At 43.1% G+C, this 16,058-nt stretch overlaps 1 long non-coding RNA gene across 1 annotated transcript; it reads right to left on the bottom strand.

Annotated features, from left to right (window-relative positions):
• Positions 1-314: 314 nt before the first annotated feature.
• On the bottom strand, positions 315-15,718 carry LOC133384452 (uncharacterized). Its single transcript, XR_009762568.1, has 2 exons — positions 15,306-15,718; positions 315-699 (listed from the first exon to the last, which is right to left on the bottom strand). It is a non-coding gene; the product is annotated as an uncharacterized LOC133384452 (long non-coding RNA).
• Between the last annotated feature and the right edge of the window lie 340 nt (positions 15,719-16,058).

The following is a 16,058-nucleotide window of genomic DNA, read 5'->3' as shown; positions in this document are numbered from 1 at the left end:
CGCAATTAGACTAAAGCCCCACTCATACGCTGCTTGTTCCGCTTTCACGGTGGTTTTCAGGCATCGCATGCCATTTTATTCAATGAGTTCCGCTTTACAGCGGTTTTCACTTTACAGCGGGGGTCCGGAACGTAACCCACCGTATGAGTGGGGCCCTACTGTATACAGAGTTTAGGGACAAGAGCCTACTCTTCTACGTCCAAGAAAACAAGCTTCTACCATGCGAGTGTAAACAGTTCTCACCATTGCTTCAAGTAATGTGTTAATTGATCAGCTCTGTAAACCAACCATTTGAGGCAAAAAGCACTCACTCATCCACACAAAGCCAATTTATTTCTCTTGGGTTTTTCATCTTGTGAACGCCAATATTTGTTTCTTCTTCTCTCCAACCACAATTGGTTCTGTATCTGTACACCACATCTCTGTCTATGAAAAAGAGAGTGAAGGTTCCTTAAAAGTAATGACAGGTATTGGCCCTATGTTAATAAGAATGAGGGCGCTTCCAGACTGTTGCCATTTTGGGGTAGATTCAATCTCATATCAGCAAATTCAGGTGGTGCAGTTAAAGTTGATTTGGAGGTCTTGAGCAACAAATCCACTTCTCCAAAAGATTGGCCTTTATGTGATAGGAACACAAGGGAAAAATGCACTTCAGAGTGTGGGATGACACTTCTTTTGATGTAATGTCATCCAGTCTTCCTACAAACAAATCAGAATGAATGCTCATTAAATAGTGAATGTCAGGGCCAGCACCAAACATGACTGGGACTTTGGGCACCAGACTGCCTGGTGTTCTTTATCTTTAGAACAGACAACCTTTTAAATAGAGGACTCCTCTCTGTAAAGGGAGCCCAGGTCAGCAAATAACAGTTGCAAAACATTTTTTAAAAGTTTAAAAACATATTTAAAACGACACTTCTTTAAAATATCTTATAAACAATTCCAATACAGATGCAGACTGGGATAAGATATCTACTTAAAAGGCTTGTTGAAAGAGGAAGGTCTTCAATAGGCATCAGAAAGACAACAGAGTGCCTGTCTAATATTTAAGTGGAGGGTATTCCAATGGGTAGGTAACACAACACTAAAGGTCCACTTCCTGTGTTGTGCAGAATGGACCTCCTGAAGAGATGGTATCTGCTGGAGGCCCTCACCTATGCATATATAAGGGATGAGACAATCTTTCAGCTATCCTGGTCCCAAGCTGTATAAAGTTTTATACACCACAACCAGCACCTTGAACTTAGCCTACTGGCTAATTGATAGCCTGTGCAATTCTTCACCAGTGGGGTAGCATCTTGGTGATATCCTGCCCCAGGGAGCAGTCAGACTGCCACATTTTGTGCAAGCTTCAGCTTTTGGACCAACCTCAAGGGAAGCTCCACGTAAAGTGCTTTAAAGTAATCTGGCCTGGAGATTACCAGTGCATGGATTACAGTGGTCAGGCTGTCCTGGTCCAGAAATGGCCACAGCCAAAGCTCGTAAAAAGCACTCTTGGCTACTGAGGGCACCTGGGCCTCTAGCAACAAGTTGGATCCAGGAGCACTCCCAGATTACAAACCTGTTCTTTCAGAGACAGTATGACCCCATCCAAAGTAGGCAATTGACCAATTATCCGGACTTGGGAACCACCTACCCAAGGTGCCTCTGTCTTGTTAGGATTCAGAATCAGTTTGTTGGCCCTCATCCAGTCCATCACCTATTCTAGGGGCTGGTCCAGGACTTGCACTGCCTCTCCCAATTCAGATGGTACTGAGGTGCTTTCTCCACCTGAGTATATCCCTTTGTCATTCCTTACTCCATAAATTTCTTTCTTCGCTTCATTTCACTCACTATTGCTATTACTAGTATATCAATATTTAATATTTTCATTTACTGCTCTGTTTTCCAATTTTCCCCTCAGTTTTACAGTGTGATCCTATATGTGTCTAGTCACAAGTAAGCCCATTTGTATTCAGTGTGACTTACTTGCAGGTTAGTGTACTGTATATAGACTGTAGCCTAAATCTTTCAATAGCCAAGTGGAAGTTTGCTGATAAGGGATAGGCATATTGGTGACATGAGGAGCTTTGTTCCTCTCCATTTTAATTTCCTGTGTAATAAACCAACAAGTACAAAGCAAGCCACACAGAAACATTAACACACTTCCCCCCCTTAAACACTGTGTAACAGGGCTGTGCAACTACTGTGGCCAAATCCTGAGCTAAATTGGGCTGATCCAGGGTGAATTGGGGCTGGTCCAGCACAGGTCAAGGCAGCTCTGGATTGGTCCTGACTGAGCAAGTCAAGCTGACCTATATCAATCCGGAGCACTCCAGAACAATCCAGAACTTAAAACACGCTCTAAGAAAGCCAGACAGCTTATCTTCCCTATGAGGAGAATATGAGGGTGGGGAGAGGGGGGGGCTGGGTTTTGCGCATTGACAGGTCTAGCGTCCTATTCAAGGCTAGAATGGCACCTAATACTCTCCAGTCACAGTGCTTGGGCAGAGAGATGGTGAAGTCTTAAAAGGAGCTCCTCTCACTTCCTTTTTCACTCTTCCATTAGTTCTCTGAATGTTAGGAAGAGTTACGTGGAGTTTGGTGGCATTTGTTCAGCTTGTCTTTTATTTATCAGTATCCTACTCAACCTTTACACCTCTTTGTTTTCCATCCTTTCCCAATCAGTCCCAGTCCCATCCTTATTCATTTGTTCCACTTGTCTTTTGTTTATCCTTTAGTCCATACCAGTACAGCCTTTCTTATATACCTTTTCCCAATCTTTTCCCAATCAATTCCAGTTGTGTGTGTGTGTGTCTTACTAATTCTTAGGAGGTGTCACTTCCCTTATCCTCCCACCCCAATTTCGCTTTATTTACTGCTGTTTTCTGTTTTCTGTTTCTGTCTTTATTAGGACTTTGCGTTTTGTGTGTGTCACTAAGTCATGTGAGTACATTGTATGCAGTCCAGTACATTGTACACACTAGTGAGGAGCTACCACATCTCCAAATTTCATGCACCCATGTAAAAAACAACAAGACGAAGTTTGGTTTTGGTTTCTCAGTGCAACTGAATGGGAAGACCAAAGGTTTAGATTTCCGAATTTTGATTCGGATTTGGGATATGAAATGGGATGGGTCCAAATTAATGCAAACTGAATTGGAGTCTGATCTGAATCATCGAATTGGACAGCAAATCAAACTGGGGGGGGGGCTTCCATAGCCCTACTGTGTAATATAAGTATGTGAGACATTGGCCCTGTTCACACATTACATTCAACAAGTGTACAGTCTATGTACCTGGGTACACAAGTAGTTGAGCTGTACGCTCATACAGTTATTCACATGTAACATCTAACGAGCGTACAATCTCCGTTACATACACATTTGCTGCCAGGAAAAGAAAATGGCTTCAATGACACTTATTAAATGCGCCATTGAAGCAATTCCCTTTTACTAGCAACAAGGCAAGGCATGCTGGGTCTGTTATACTTCCTGAAACTAACAATTTAGATGGTCCATGCCTAATACTAGCTTCCTTGACAGGGAGCACTCTTTTTTTAGGCAATCCTAACTCCCCTTACCTGTGAGTAAGCCCCATTGAAGGAAGTGGGACTTACTTCTGAGTAGACATTTTAAGAATTACCATGTGAGCCCTCAGAAGCTGTTCCCCCTCTCTTATCTCCCCTCACTAGATTTCTGCTTCCCTGCCTCCTTTTGCCTTCTCTCAAAACAACAGTTTTCCCTTGTTTGAGACCACACGTGGCTTGAACTCCATTTAAATTTGTAAAACAAACTTAATGTTTTAGAATTAACCATTTAGACAGCCCATTCCTAGTCCTAGTTTCCCTGACAATCTCTCTCATGTTTTTAGACACTCCTAAATCCACCTACCTGGGAGTAAGCCCTACTGAACTCAATGGAACTTACTTCTGAGTGTATGTGTTATGTGCCTTCAAGTTGATTACGACTTATGGCGACCCTATGAATCAGTGACTTCCAATAGCATTTTGTTGTAAACTTGCCTGTTCAGATTTTGTAAGTTCAGGTCTTTGGCTTCTGACTTCTGAGTACACTTTTTTTTTAAAAAAATGCAGTGTGAGTCCTCCAAAGCTCCCCCCCCCCCGTTTTTTGTCTCCTTCCTTCCCTCCCTCACAGGAACTCTGCTTCAGGCTGGTCTCCTTTCCCTGTTTCTTGCCCTTGCTTCTATTTTAGCCTTTGTCCTCTTTCCCACTCCATGGCTTCAGCAATTGACATTTTCTTGAGCTCATTTCTGATTGGCAGCAGCTACTGGTGCTAGAACAAAACCTCAGGGTCTCCCCAGGAGGAAAACTAATTGCTTACAATCAACTCCACATGGACAACATGCAGGGAGAGTCAACACGTGAACAAAAGACCTCTTTCTTCAGGGGACCGGTACACGTGATGATATGAGAAATCACCATGTGTAAACTTTTTCTCAAGAGCAGCTGAACCCAGGTACAGAGGGCTTGTATCCGGATACAGAGTAACGTGTGAATTCCCCCATTGCTATGCCTTCTTGTTGGAAAAATCAAAACAAGCTGTAGTCTCAAGCTACCCAAGTTGGAAGGATCACTAGCTTCTTCCACATTCAACACTTACATAAAATAACAATTACAGGACCAAATCACAGCTATTTGAAGTCTGTTAACATTTGCACAGAGACTTTGGCTTGGTTTGCAAATGCTAAAGCATGGATTAGATTATGGGGATGAGCTGCAACTAGTCTTGGGTTTACACACACTCAGTGCAGGATTTAAGAACAAGCCAAGTAAGCCATGGTTTAGGGCCTCAGATTATGAGGAGCCTCCTAATATGTTGTAGACGGTTCGGAAACTTCAGCTGGTGCAGAATGCTGCGGCCAGAGTTCTTACTGGGACAAAAAAATTTGATCATATAACACCTGTCCTGGCCCAGCTGCACTGGCTACCAATATGTTTCCGGGCCAGATTCAAAGTGTTGGTTCTTACTTATAAAGCCCTTAACGGCATTGGACCGCAATACCTGGCGGAACGCCTCTCCCGCTATGTACCTACCCGGTCGCTGCGCTCGACGTCGAAGGCCCTTCTCCGTGTCCCAACGCATAGGGAGGCACGGAGAACGATAACTAGAGCTAGGGCCTTCTCAGTGGTGGCCCCCGAACTATGGAATGCCCTCCCTGATGAGATACGCCTGGCGCCTTCTTTGCTATCTTTTCGGCGCCAGGTAAAGACCTATCTCTTCGCCCAGGCATTTTAAAAATTTTAAAATTTGAATTTAAAATTGAAAATTTTTAATTATGTTTTATTGTGTTTTTGTATTTTAACCTGTTTTATTATGCTGTGCACCGCCCTGGGAGCTTATTGCTATAGGGCGGTCTAAAAATGTAATAAAATAAATAAATAAATAGATAACCAAGAAGTTTTATTATAATTGAAATTGCTTTGGTTTAAATAACCTTTCATATAACATTCACCACCCAAATTCTGAACCCTGACCTCCCAATCCCAATCCACACCCAACCCCATTAACTTCCTTTCCAGTGCTACTGACTACTTGCATCATCCCCAGGTTCCCCAACTTCACCTCAGACTGCAAGAGCAGATCACGGGAGCTACCCTACCAACACATTCTAATGTCCCGGTCCGCTCTAGGCATCATTTCTGCTAATCCCCTCCTCATCTCTTTCCCAACACTTTTTCTTCTGCCTTTTTTATGATTCTGTCTGAATCTTGACATGGTTTAGGGCCTCAGCATGTCTTAATCCAGCCCTGCACACACACTCTTTTCTTTCCTTATCCAGCGTGGTCACAAGGAGGAGACCAGGAGCTTCCACTTCTGTTTTACAGTAACACAGTTTAGCAGTATATCCAAACCCTAATCTTAATGGTGACTAGTGAAAATAAGACAGCTTCATTAAACTATGGTTTGAAGCTGGATTGTTTTCACCGGCCATAGTTAAGATTATCCAATTTGCCTGGGTTTAGATGACATGGCAAGCTATGGCTAATCTACACCAAGGTGAAAATTTCCAAACTCCTATACGTAGCTGTGCTAAAGGTGGAGGGGCAAGCACATTAACCTGAGGCTCACTTAGGCCTATTCTTACAATGCAAAACTTAAAGACCCTATACCCCAACTGTTTAACAAATGGCTCCATAAAATGAACACAAATGTAAGTGTGAAGGGGGAAATTACAGTGGAGGGCAGGATACTAACCGTCCTTAATAAAACCCATCAGGGGTTCTCAGACTTCATTGACTCCATGGTGATGATATGTTCTCTGGCACGTAGGTGATACTCATCTATGCAAATTTCTCTTTATCACTTACAATTAATCACATTCCATCTTGTCTATTTTTCCTAAATATGATTAAATATTTGATATGTGTGTTGTACACTGTACTGCAATGGTTATATTAACACATGGTTGGCTCATTCTGTCATGATAGAAATTATATAATTATATATTTTTTAAAAAACACTTTTTAACAATAACAAAGAGATCAGAATATAAATGGGTATTGAATATGATCACAAATAAAAATGAATATTAAGGTAAAGGAGGCAATTGAGAAAGAAGCAGCTGGGATAAGATACGTTTTCAGAGCAGTCACCACCATACAAAATCAGCTTTGGTCTAGTTGAAATATTAGTTATGGACTTTCAGGACACAGGAGGATGACCAGCTGTTTGCATGTGGAAAGTTAATAATCCTGAAAATAACAAATACATTTTTAAATGGGAAAACACACACATACAGCCAAATTGCAGACTTGTAGGGTTTATATGGTCACGATGATCATTTATTCATTCCTTTGTACTACAACAACAGAGCACATACCATACTATCAACTCTATGAGGGGAGAGAGACTCGGTCTGCCATCAGGGGAGGGCTATTTCCACCTGCCTTGCCCCAGCCTCCAGCCCTGGAAGCCTTCAAACGCAGCTTCTTTCAGAAGACTTTCTGGCCCTTTGGGTTGAGCTATGGGGGTTTTGGGGATGGAAGTGATTTTTGTATCAGCTTGGGGGGTTAGTTTTTAAATATTTTTGCTTTGGCTTTGTTGTTGAGCTTTATGCTCATCTATGCTTTGATGTAGTGATTATACTTTTTATTATGTGTTGTGCTATTGCATTTGGACTATTTGTGTGAACCACTTTAAGCACATGTGTATTTGTGGAAAATGTGGTATATAAATAATAACAATAACAACAACAACAACAACAATAATAATTGATCATCCTGTATTTCAAGTTTATGGTATGCCTCGGAGTGTGAGAAGCACCAAAGAACAATAAAGCTGGAAATATAATACATGGATCTAACTGTTTGGAGAGCAGATAACTGCAAAACTAGTCCTACATTCTGCATATCTAGGGAAAACCAAGTTATGCCAATCAACCTACCCAATATGTATTTATTATTTATTATATATTTATTTATTTGATTTATATCCCACCCTTCCTCCCAGTAGGAGCCTAGGGCACCAAACAAAAGCACTAAAAACATTCTAAAACATCATAAAAACAGACTTTAAAATATATTAAAACAAAACTTCCTTAAAAACATATTAAAACAAAACATGTTTTAAAACATCTTTTAAAAAAAAGGCTTTAAAAAAGTATTAAAAAGCAATTCCAACACAGACGCAGACTGGGATAAGGTCTCTATTTAAAAGGCTTGTTGAAAGAGGAAGGTCTTCAGTAGGCACTGAAAAGGTAACAGAGATGGTGCCTGTCTAATATTTAAGGGGAGATAATTCCAAGGGGTAGGTGCCACTACACTAAAGGTCCACTTCCTATATTGTGCGGAATGGACCTTCTGATAAGCTGGTATCTGCAGGAGGCCCTCACCTGCAGAGTGCAGTGATTGACTGGATATATAAGGGTGAGATGGTCTTTCACGTATCCTGGTCCCAAGCTGTATAGGGCTTTGTACACCAAAACCAGCACCTTGAACCTGGCTGGGTAGCTAATAGGTAGCCAGTGTAATTCTTTCAGAAGCAGGGTGACATGATATCCTGCCCAAGTGAGCAGTCTTGTTGCCACATTTTGCACCAGCTACAGCTTCTGGACCAATCTCAAGGGCAGCCCCACATGGAGCATTACAGTAATCCAACCTGGAGGTTACTGGCTATCTCAGTCCAGAAACTGCTGTAGCTGTCTTACCAGCTGAAGCTAGAAAAGGCACTCTTGGCCACTGAGATGACCTGGGCCTTTAGTGACAAAGATGGATCCAGGAGCACCCCCAGACTATGAACTTGCTCTTTTGGAAGGAATATGAACCCATCCAAAGCAGGGAACTGACCAATCATCTGAACTCAGGAACCACCAACCCACAGCACTTCAGATTCAGACTCAGTTTATTGGCCTTCATCCAGCCCACCACCAAGTTCAGACACCAGTCCAGGGCTTGCACAGCCTCTCCCAATTCACATATTACAGAGAAATAGAGCTGGGTATCAGCGTACTGCTGACACCTCACCCTAAATCTCCTGATGACCACTCCCAAGGGCTTCATATAAATATTAAACAGCATGGGGGACAAGATGGTACCCTGCGGCACCCCACAGCACAACTGTCAGGCGACCGAAAGACAATCACGCAATGCTATTATCTGAAAACAACCCTGGAGATAGGATTGGAACCATTGTAAAACAGTGCCTCCAATATCCATCTCATGAAGTTGGCCCAGAAGGATACCATGGACGATGGTATCAAAAGCCGCAGAGAAATCAAATAAGAATAACAGGGTCACACTCCCCGTCTTTCTCCCAATAAAAGTCATCCATCAGGGTGACCAAGGCCAACTGAGTCCCACAGCCTGGCCTCAACCCAGATTGGAATGGATCAAGATAATCTGTTTCATCCAAGAGTACTTGCAATTGTTGCACCACAACCCTCTCAATCACCTTCCCTAAAAAGAGGGTATTTGCGACCGGGTGGTCGTTGTCACAAACCAGTGGGTCCAGGGTGGGCTTTTTCAGGAGTGGTTGGATCACCGCCTCTTTCAGGGCAGCTGGAACCACTCCCTCCCACAATGATGCATTGACCACACCCTGGATCCACTCGGTCAAACCCCCTTGGCAAGCTTTAATAAGCTAAGAAGGGCAAGGGTCAAGAGGACAAGTTGCTGGCCACATCATCACAAGCACCTTGCCCATATCATCAGGCCGCATCAACTGAAACCATTCCCAAGAAGTTGCAGTAGACGTTGCACAGGACACCTCACTGGGGACTACAGTAGAATTAGATGGGGCATCAGGATTGCTAAGGAGGTGTGCAACTTTACCTTCAAAGTGCTTTGCAAACAATTCACAGTGGGCCTCTGAAGGGTCTAAAACTCCATTTCCCGGAGTTGATGTCAACAGACCCCTGACAATACAGAAAAGCTCCTCTGGACAGCTACTTGAGGATGCAATGGTGGCAGAGAAGTGGGCCTTCTTTGCCGCCCTCACCGCCACACAGTAGGCATGGTTATGATATTTTACTCGTGCCTGATCAGCCTCACAGCACATCTTTTGCCACTTTTGCTCTAGCCATCGTCCAGCCTGTTTAATTGCACTTAGCTCACTGGTGTACCAGGGTGCAAACCAGGCTCCACAATGCTGGGGAGGGTGCTCAAGGGCAACCATGTCAAGAGTCCGATGCACCTCACTATTCCACAGCATGACAAGGACTTCAACAGGGTCACTTTGTACTTCTGCTGGTACTGACCTTTAAAGCTTTGCATGGGTTGGTACCTAGCTATCTTATGGACTGTCATCTGCATGAACCCTTCCATGAATCTGCTCATGTACTACAATCATCCTCAAAGGGTTTTCTCTAGGTATCCACACCTTTGAGGTAGACAACTTTTACCACTGGTGCTCTAGCCATTATCCAACCTGTTTCATTGCCTTTAGCCCACTGGTGTACCAAGGTGCAAATTGGGCTCCATAATGCCATAGAGGGTGCTCAGGGGCAACTGTGTCAAGAGCCCGATGCACCTCGCTGTTCCACAGCGTGACATGGGTTTTAACAGGGTCATCTGCTCTATCTACTGGGAATTCCCCCAGGGCATTCAGGAATCCTGTGAATTCCATTAATCTCTGGGGTTAGACCACCTTAATCTTTCCACCACTTCACAGGGGAGGATCGGAGCCATAAGTCTAAACTTCACCAGGAAGCGGTCTCACCATAACAATGGGGTGACATTCATGCCCCCAGCTCCAGACCACCCCTTCCTCCATCTGGAGCTAAAACCAAGTCAAGGGTGTGCCCTGCCCTATGTGTTAGGCTGGTGACAAGTTGAGACAGCCCCATGGTTATCATGGAGGCCATTAAGTCTTGAGCCAGAACACTAAAGGCAGCCTCAGCATGGACATTGAAATTACCCAGGACTATCGTTTTGGGCTCCTCCAATACCATAGCCAAGACGGCCACTGCCAGCCCGGTCAGAAAAGCTGCCAGGCAGCAGGATGGGCGATACACCAGCAGCAACCCTAGTTTAGTGGCTCTTTGGCCCGACATCAGGTGCAGGCCCTCACAGCCAGCTCCAAGACAGAGTGATTTCCTGGTTACAGAGATGGAAGTTCTGTAGGCCACAGCAACTCCTTCCCCCTGTTCCTGCAGCCTGTGCTAGTGTTGAACTGAGCATCCAGGTGGGCAAAGCTGGGTCAGATCAACTCCTCCCACCTCACCCACCCAGGTCTCAGTAATGCATACCAAATCAGCACCTTCATCCACAATCAAATCATGGATGAGTGTGGTCTTATTGTGTACCGATCTGGGATTAAACAACAACACACATAGGCCAGTGGGCACAGCAGATGAGCAATGAGGAACCTGTCCATGAGAGGAGTGGGAGCGAGGAACAAGGCGTAGATAGCCTTGCCTTCGACTTCCAGGGTAGCTCACCATCTCCCCATGGCTATACCCCCTCTATCCATGATTGTTGAAATTGGGGTAGCAGCACCCATGTTCCTCCTTCCTAAGATTCCTCTTAAACACCTGATAAGGACCCAATAAGAGCCCACCAACAAAACCTACCTGAACCAGTTATCTCAGTAGGCCTCTAAGAGAATTGGGAACAGTCAGGCCCACTCAATATATTTCACACAGGTGACATCTACTCCCCCCCCCCCGTCACACACCCAGGGAGGGCCAGCCTTCTGCCAGTTGCAGACTTTCACTCTGAAGGCATCTGGAGACTTTTTCCTATCATTCAGTTCACTGCACAGGCTCTCATCCTGTGCAGGAACTACACATGTGCCATAAGCCCTCCCCCTACTAATCTCGTCTAGATTGGTTAAAAAAAATTAAACAGGGTAGCGCTTTCACCCTTGGGACTACCCAAGGGGTGACCCCTTCGGTGGTGACCCCATCAGTGGCAGATCTGCCGCCCAAGGGCAGCTGGGCTTTTATACCCCCTGACCCAGCCAGGAGCTGATGCAAGAGGCTGCAAGATTGACTGCAGCCTCTCTGTGGAGTCAGGGTCAGGCAGGAGATCCCAGTTCTTGCAGCACTTACCATGGACTTCAGCTGACTCAAAAGACAGCAACCCAGAGGAGCAAGCAGCAAGCACCAAAAGCTCAGATACTCATGCCCAGGGCAGGTCTCCTCCACTCCCCCAGTGCTGCAGCTGTTCCCCATATAACTCAAAGTGTGTGAACAAAAGGAAGAAGAAAGTGGGTTGTATCCATTGCTGCTGTTCTGCTTGTGCAATAGAACTTCCCCTTCCCCCTGAAGTCTTCCACTCACCCTTAAAATCTGCTCCAGATGTTTGAGGGACCTTTCAGAGCTGAGATTTGGGGGGTGGGGGTGCAGGAGAGAAGAGGAAGGGGAAGTCCCATTGCACAAATAAAACTCTACTCAGAGAGCATGGGATACCCAACCTAGACACTGGAGCACAGGGCAAAGCAGACAATGCAAGACCAATGAAATGCAACCAATGCAAAAGGAAACAGCAAACTCCTCTCCCCCCAAACACACCCAACTGTGGAAGTATTATTTAGGGAAGGGATGTTCCCCCTTTTTTCTGATGGTCTATCCCACATCTCCAAATCTGCTATTAAACTATGGGCTAGAGCTTGGAAAAGTTACTTTTTTGAACTACAACTCCCATCAGCCCCAGCCAGCGCCATGCTGGCTGGGGCTGATGGGAGTTGTACTTCAAAAAAGTAACTTTTCCAAGCTCTAGATGGGGGATTTATATTGTCAGTGGACCATAAAGAACTGATTTTTCTGTGTGTGGATTTGGCATGTTAGTTTTCACACATTCCTGTTTTTCAGTCATTGCTGTTCCACTGCTTGCTGCCCACAACAGTGGTCAGAGTGTGACAGAATATTTCTGGCTGTGGTTTTCTGTTCCTTCCCTGACTCGGTCACTCCTCCCTCACTCTTTATTCATTTTTTTCCTATTCTATGCATCTGTGCAGGTATTCCTGTATCTGTGCACACACAACTTTTAAAAAATAGTGCTAGAAAGTGCACAGAGCAAAGATTACCAGCCTTTGTTGAAATGGAGGCTTCCACAAGAGTGATGAAGAAGTCTTGCAAAATCCACTGCCATTTGTTGTGCTTTTAACTTTTTAATTCTGAGGTCTTGTACAAGAGAGATATTCTCAAATAGTCCCAAAAATGTCAGAAGTCCATTCCACAGGAGTAGGGCTTTCAGTGTGGCTGCCCCTGCTGTGTGGAACTAAAATAGGCATGCAATATTTGTACTTTCCGGAAACAATTGAAGTCATTTCTGTTTCAACTTGCTTTTCCAGCTGGATGAAAAAGGTCTCTGCCTTAGGAGTTTGTTTTGTATTGTTTCAAAACCTATCTTCAGGTGTTGTTTTTGGTACTGTTTTTAAAGCTACTTTTTGCTGTTTTTAATGGTATGTTTGTAAATGGCCTTGAGTCACATGTAAAAGGTGATTAATTAATTAATAATGATAATTATAATACAATGCAAAATAAGAAGGCTTGCACAATAATGATAAGCAAAGGTTGCGCAAGATCACTGGATTAAAATAAAATAAAAAATCCCAATGTATGTACTACCAGTATAGTTTCTGAGTTAATCCCCTGTGTGTACAATGTGGAGGTCTTGAGAGAATGGTTCTGCTGAAGAACCAGGTTGCTGAAATTTGGATGTGCCTTCAGCAGGCAGCAATCAGTGGAAACAGGCACCTGAAATAGGCCACCAGAATCAATATGGAACACTTGTGCCACAGTGAGAAGCAAACAGAAGTAGGAACATGGCATTAGAGGCCATCCACCAAAACATTACCACACACATCAAACTACGCATCCATAGCGCCCCCCCCAGCAACAGATGTATAATGGGTTATTTTTACTTACTAGATTTTCAGTGTTATAGAGTGGTGTGGTGTAGTGGTTAAGGTGTTGGACTACAACCTGGGAGACCAGGGTTCGAGTCCCTATACAGTCATGAAGCTCACTGGGTGACCTTGGGCCAGTCACTGCCTCTCAGCCTCAGAGGAAGGCAATGGTAAACCCCCTCTGAATACTGCTTACCATGAATACCCTATTCATAGGGTCACCATAAGTCGGAACTGACGAAGGCAGTCCATTTTCCAGAGGAATCTGGATTAAATGTTGAAAAAATTATGGGCTGGCATTTTGTTGCTAATGACACTGTCTGGACACTATGAAAAGCATGTGTGCATGAGCAGCACCAATTCCACAAGGAAAGAGAAAAGTTCTTCTCCCTCTCTCATAATACTAGAACTCGTGGACATTCAAAGAAGCTGAATGTTGGAAGATTCAGGACAGACAAAAGGAAGTACTTCTTTACTCAGCGCATAGTTAAACGATGGAATTTGCTCCCACAAGATGCAGTAATGGCCACCAGCTTGGATGGCTTTAAAAGAAGATTAGACAAATTCATGGAGGACAGGGCTATCAATGGCTACTAGCCATGATGGCTGTGCTCTGCCACCCTAGTCAGAGGCAGCATGCTTCTGAAAACCAGTTGCCGGAAGCCTCAGGAGGGGAGAGTGTTCTTGCACTCGGGTCCTGCTTGCGGGCTTCCCCCAGGCACCTGGTTGGCCATTGTAAGAACAGGATACTGGACTAGATGGGCCGCTGGCCTGATCTAGCAGGCTCTTCTTATGTTCTTATGTTCTTAAAAGCCCATCTTGAAGCACCAAGGATACCATGCAGATACATGTTTCCCTCACCTAAAGGTTAATAGAGGATTTTAAGGAGGGATAATTTAGATCACGGAAACAGCATGGAAGAAAAAGCACTCCCTTCCCCCGTGTACTTCCCTGGTTTCCAGTGTAGTCATGTGAGGCTCCTAATATATAAACAAACAAAGAAACAAACCCCAAAGCATAAAGGATCCTGATCCTGACTGTCCTGCATCATATCTAGCTTGGAACGTACCTAAGTATAGACAGATCTGTCAATTTTGCTTCTCTCTATTTCACATTTTTCCAATCTTAAATTCAATTTTCCACATTTCTGCAGCAATTTGCAAACGTTTAAATAAAAAATCTTCATGAAAATTCTTCACAATTTAAGGGTGAATTTCTCTTAAGAAGCACATTTTCTTTTGCAAGTATAAGACAACTGTAAGATTGGATTTTGTTTTGCTACTTTGTTCCCCATATTAGTACATTAAGAATAATTGAATATTAAAAAATTAAAAACACATCAACAAGAAACACGTTTTGACTATTGTACACATTTTCCAAGTAATTTCTTCTAAAATAATGCATTTTTGTATGATATGTTTCACTAATATATTCATTTTTATGCACACATTCCCCTAATATATGCACTTTTGTAAACATTGGTTGGTTGGTGAACTGCAAGTGTGAATTTTGAAGGATGGCTGTGTTTAGATTCTCTTATTGTTTCAGAAAGTGAGAATTTAAATGCAAACTGAATTGAATTTCTCCCTCATCCCTCCCCACCGTCTATGTTCTACTTCAGCCCCCTAGTCAAACTCTACCACCCAGATAATAGTATTAGCTGAAACTGCAGGAAGAGATGGCTTTAAATTATGTCAGGAGGCCTTTAAAGTTACGGAAAGGGTGTCATCATGAAAGTTACTTTCAAAGGTATTGGTACATAACTTTGAAGAATTGTTGATCAGAATGCTTTTCCCTTGATGATTTTAATCATATCCTGAAATCGGCTATTAATGGTTTTGTAAAACACTTGATTTATAGGTCATTTTAATTTATTACTCACTGCTCAACAGCAAACTGCTGGTTCTGTGGTTCCTTAAACAGAATACAAGGGTTGCTTTAAAGGTACATTTACCCGATACAAACATTTCCAAACACATTATTAACACTCATCATCCTAGAAGCATGACTTACTTGGAAGCAAATTGTATCCATTTCCTTGTAATGTAATGTATTAGTTTTTCCACAATCTGGTAAACTCTTTTTCTGTCTTGCCAAACTTTTGTCTTAACCCCCAATGCTGCTCTGCCCCTGTTGTAAAATGGTATTTTAGCTGTCTCTGTTTTTTTTAAGCTTTTAAAAACATGTTATTGCTTTGATTATGTAATGTTCTTAACTGATTATGTGAGCCACCTTGACTTTCAGAGCCAAATGGCGGGTAAATGATAAATTCATTTATAAAATAAATAAATCAATAATTCAAAAGTTCAAGAGTTTAGGGTGCAGAAGCTGATGCCTGCCACTTCTCTCCCAGCATGTTTTCTCCTGTGCTATACGCCAACACTAGAAGTGAGTTCAGCTGAGTAAAAAGCCTGGGGCGGAGTCAGTCTGTGATAGGGACGGTTGAAGGCTCTGTTCAGTTTGCATTTTTAAATTAACTTGCCTGATTCATACTTCCTGGACTTCTCTATAGACTGGAACTCAGTTATCTTTGGGGTTTGCTCTTCTTCAAATGTTGTGATACAATTCTTAGCTCATGAATAGTACCAAAATATAAAAATGCAAACTTTCAGGTTAAATGTGTACAAGAATGCATATTTGGGGGTAAAATATGTACAAAATATGTATTTTGGGATAAAACGAGTACAAAAAAGTGATTTTTTAAAAAAATCACAGATTAATGTGGAAATGAAACAGAATGGATGCCTGAATGATCACACATGAAAC

This window comes from Rhineura floridana, chromosome 4 (genome assembly GCF_030035675.1).
Source record: "Rhineura floridana isolate rRhiFlo1 chromosome 4, rRhiFlo1.hap2, whole genome shotgun sequence".
NCBI lineage: Eukaryota > Metazoa > Chordata > Lepidosauria > Squamata > Rhineuridae > Rhineura > Rhineura floridana.
This window is presented reverse-complemented; position numbering and strand designations above follow the sequence as displayed.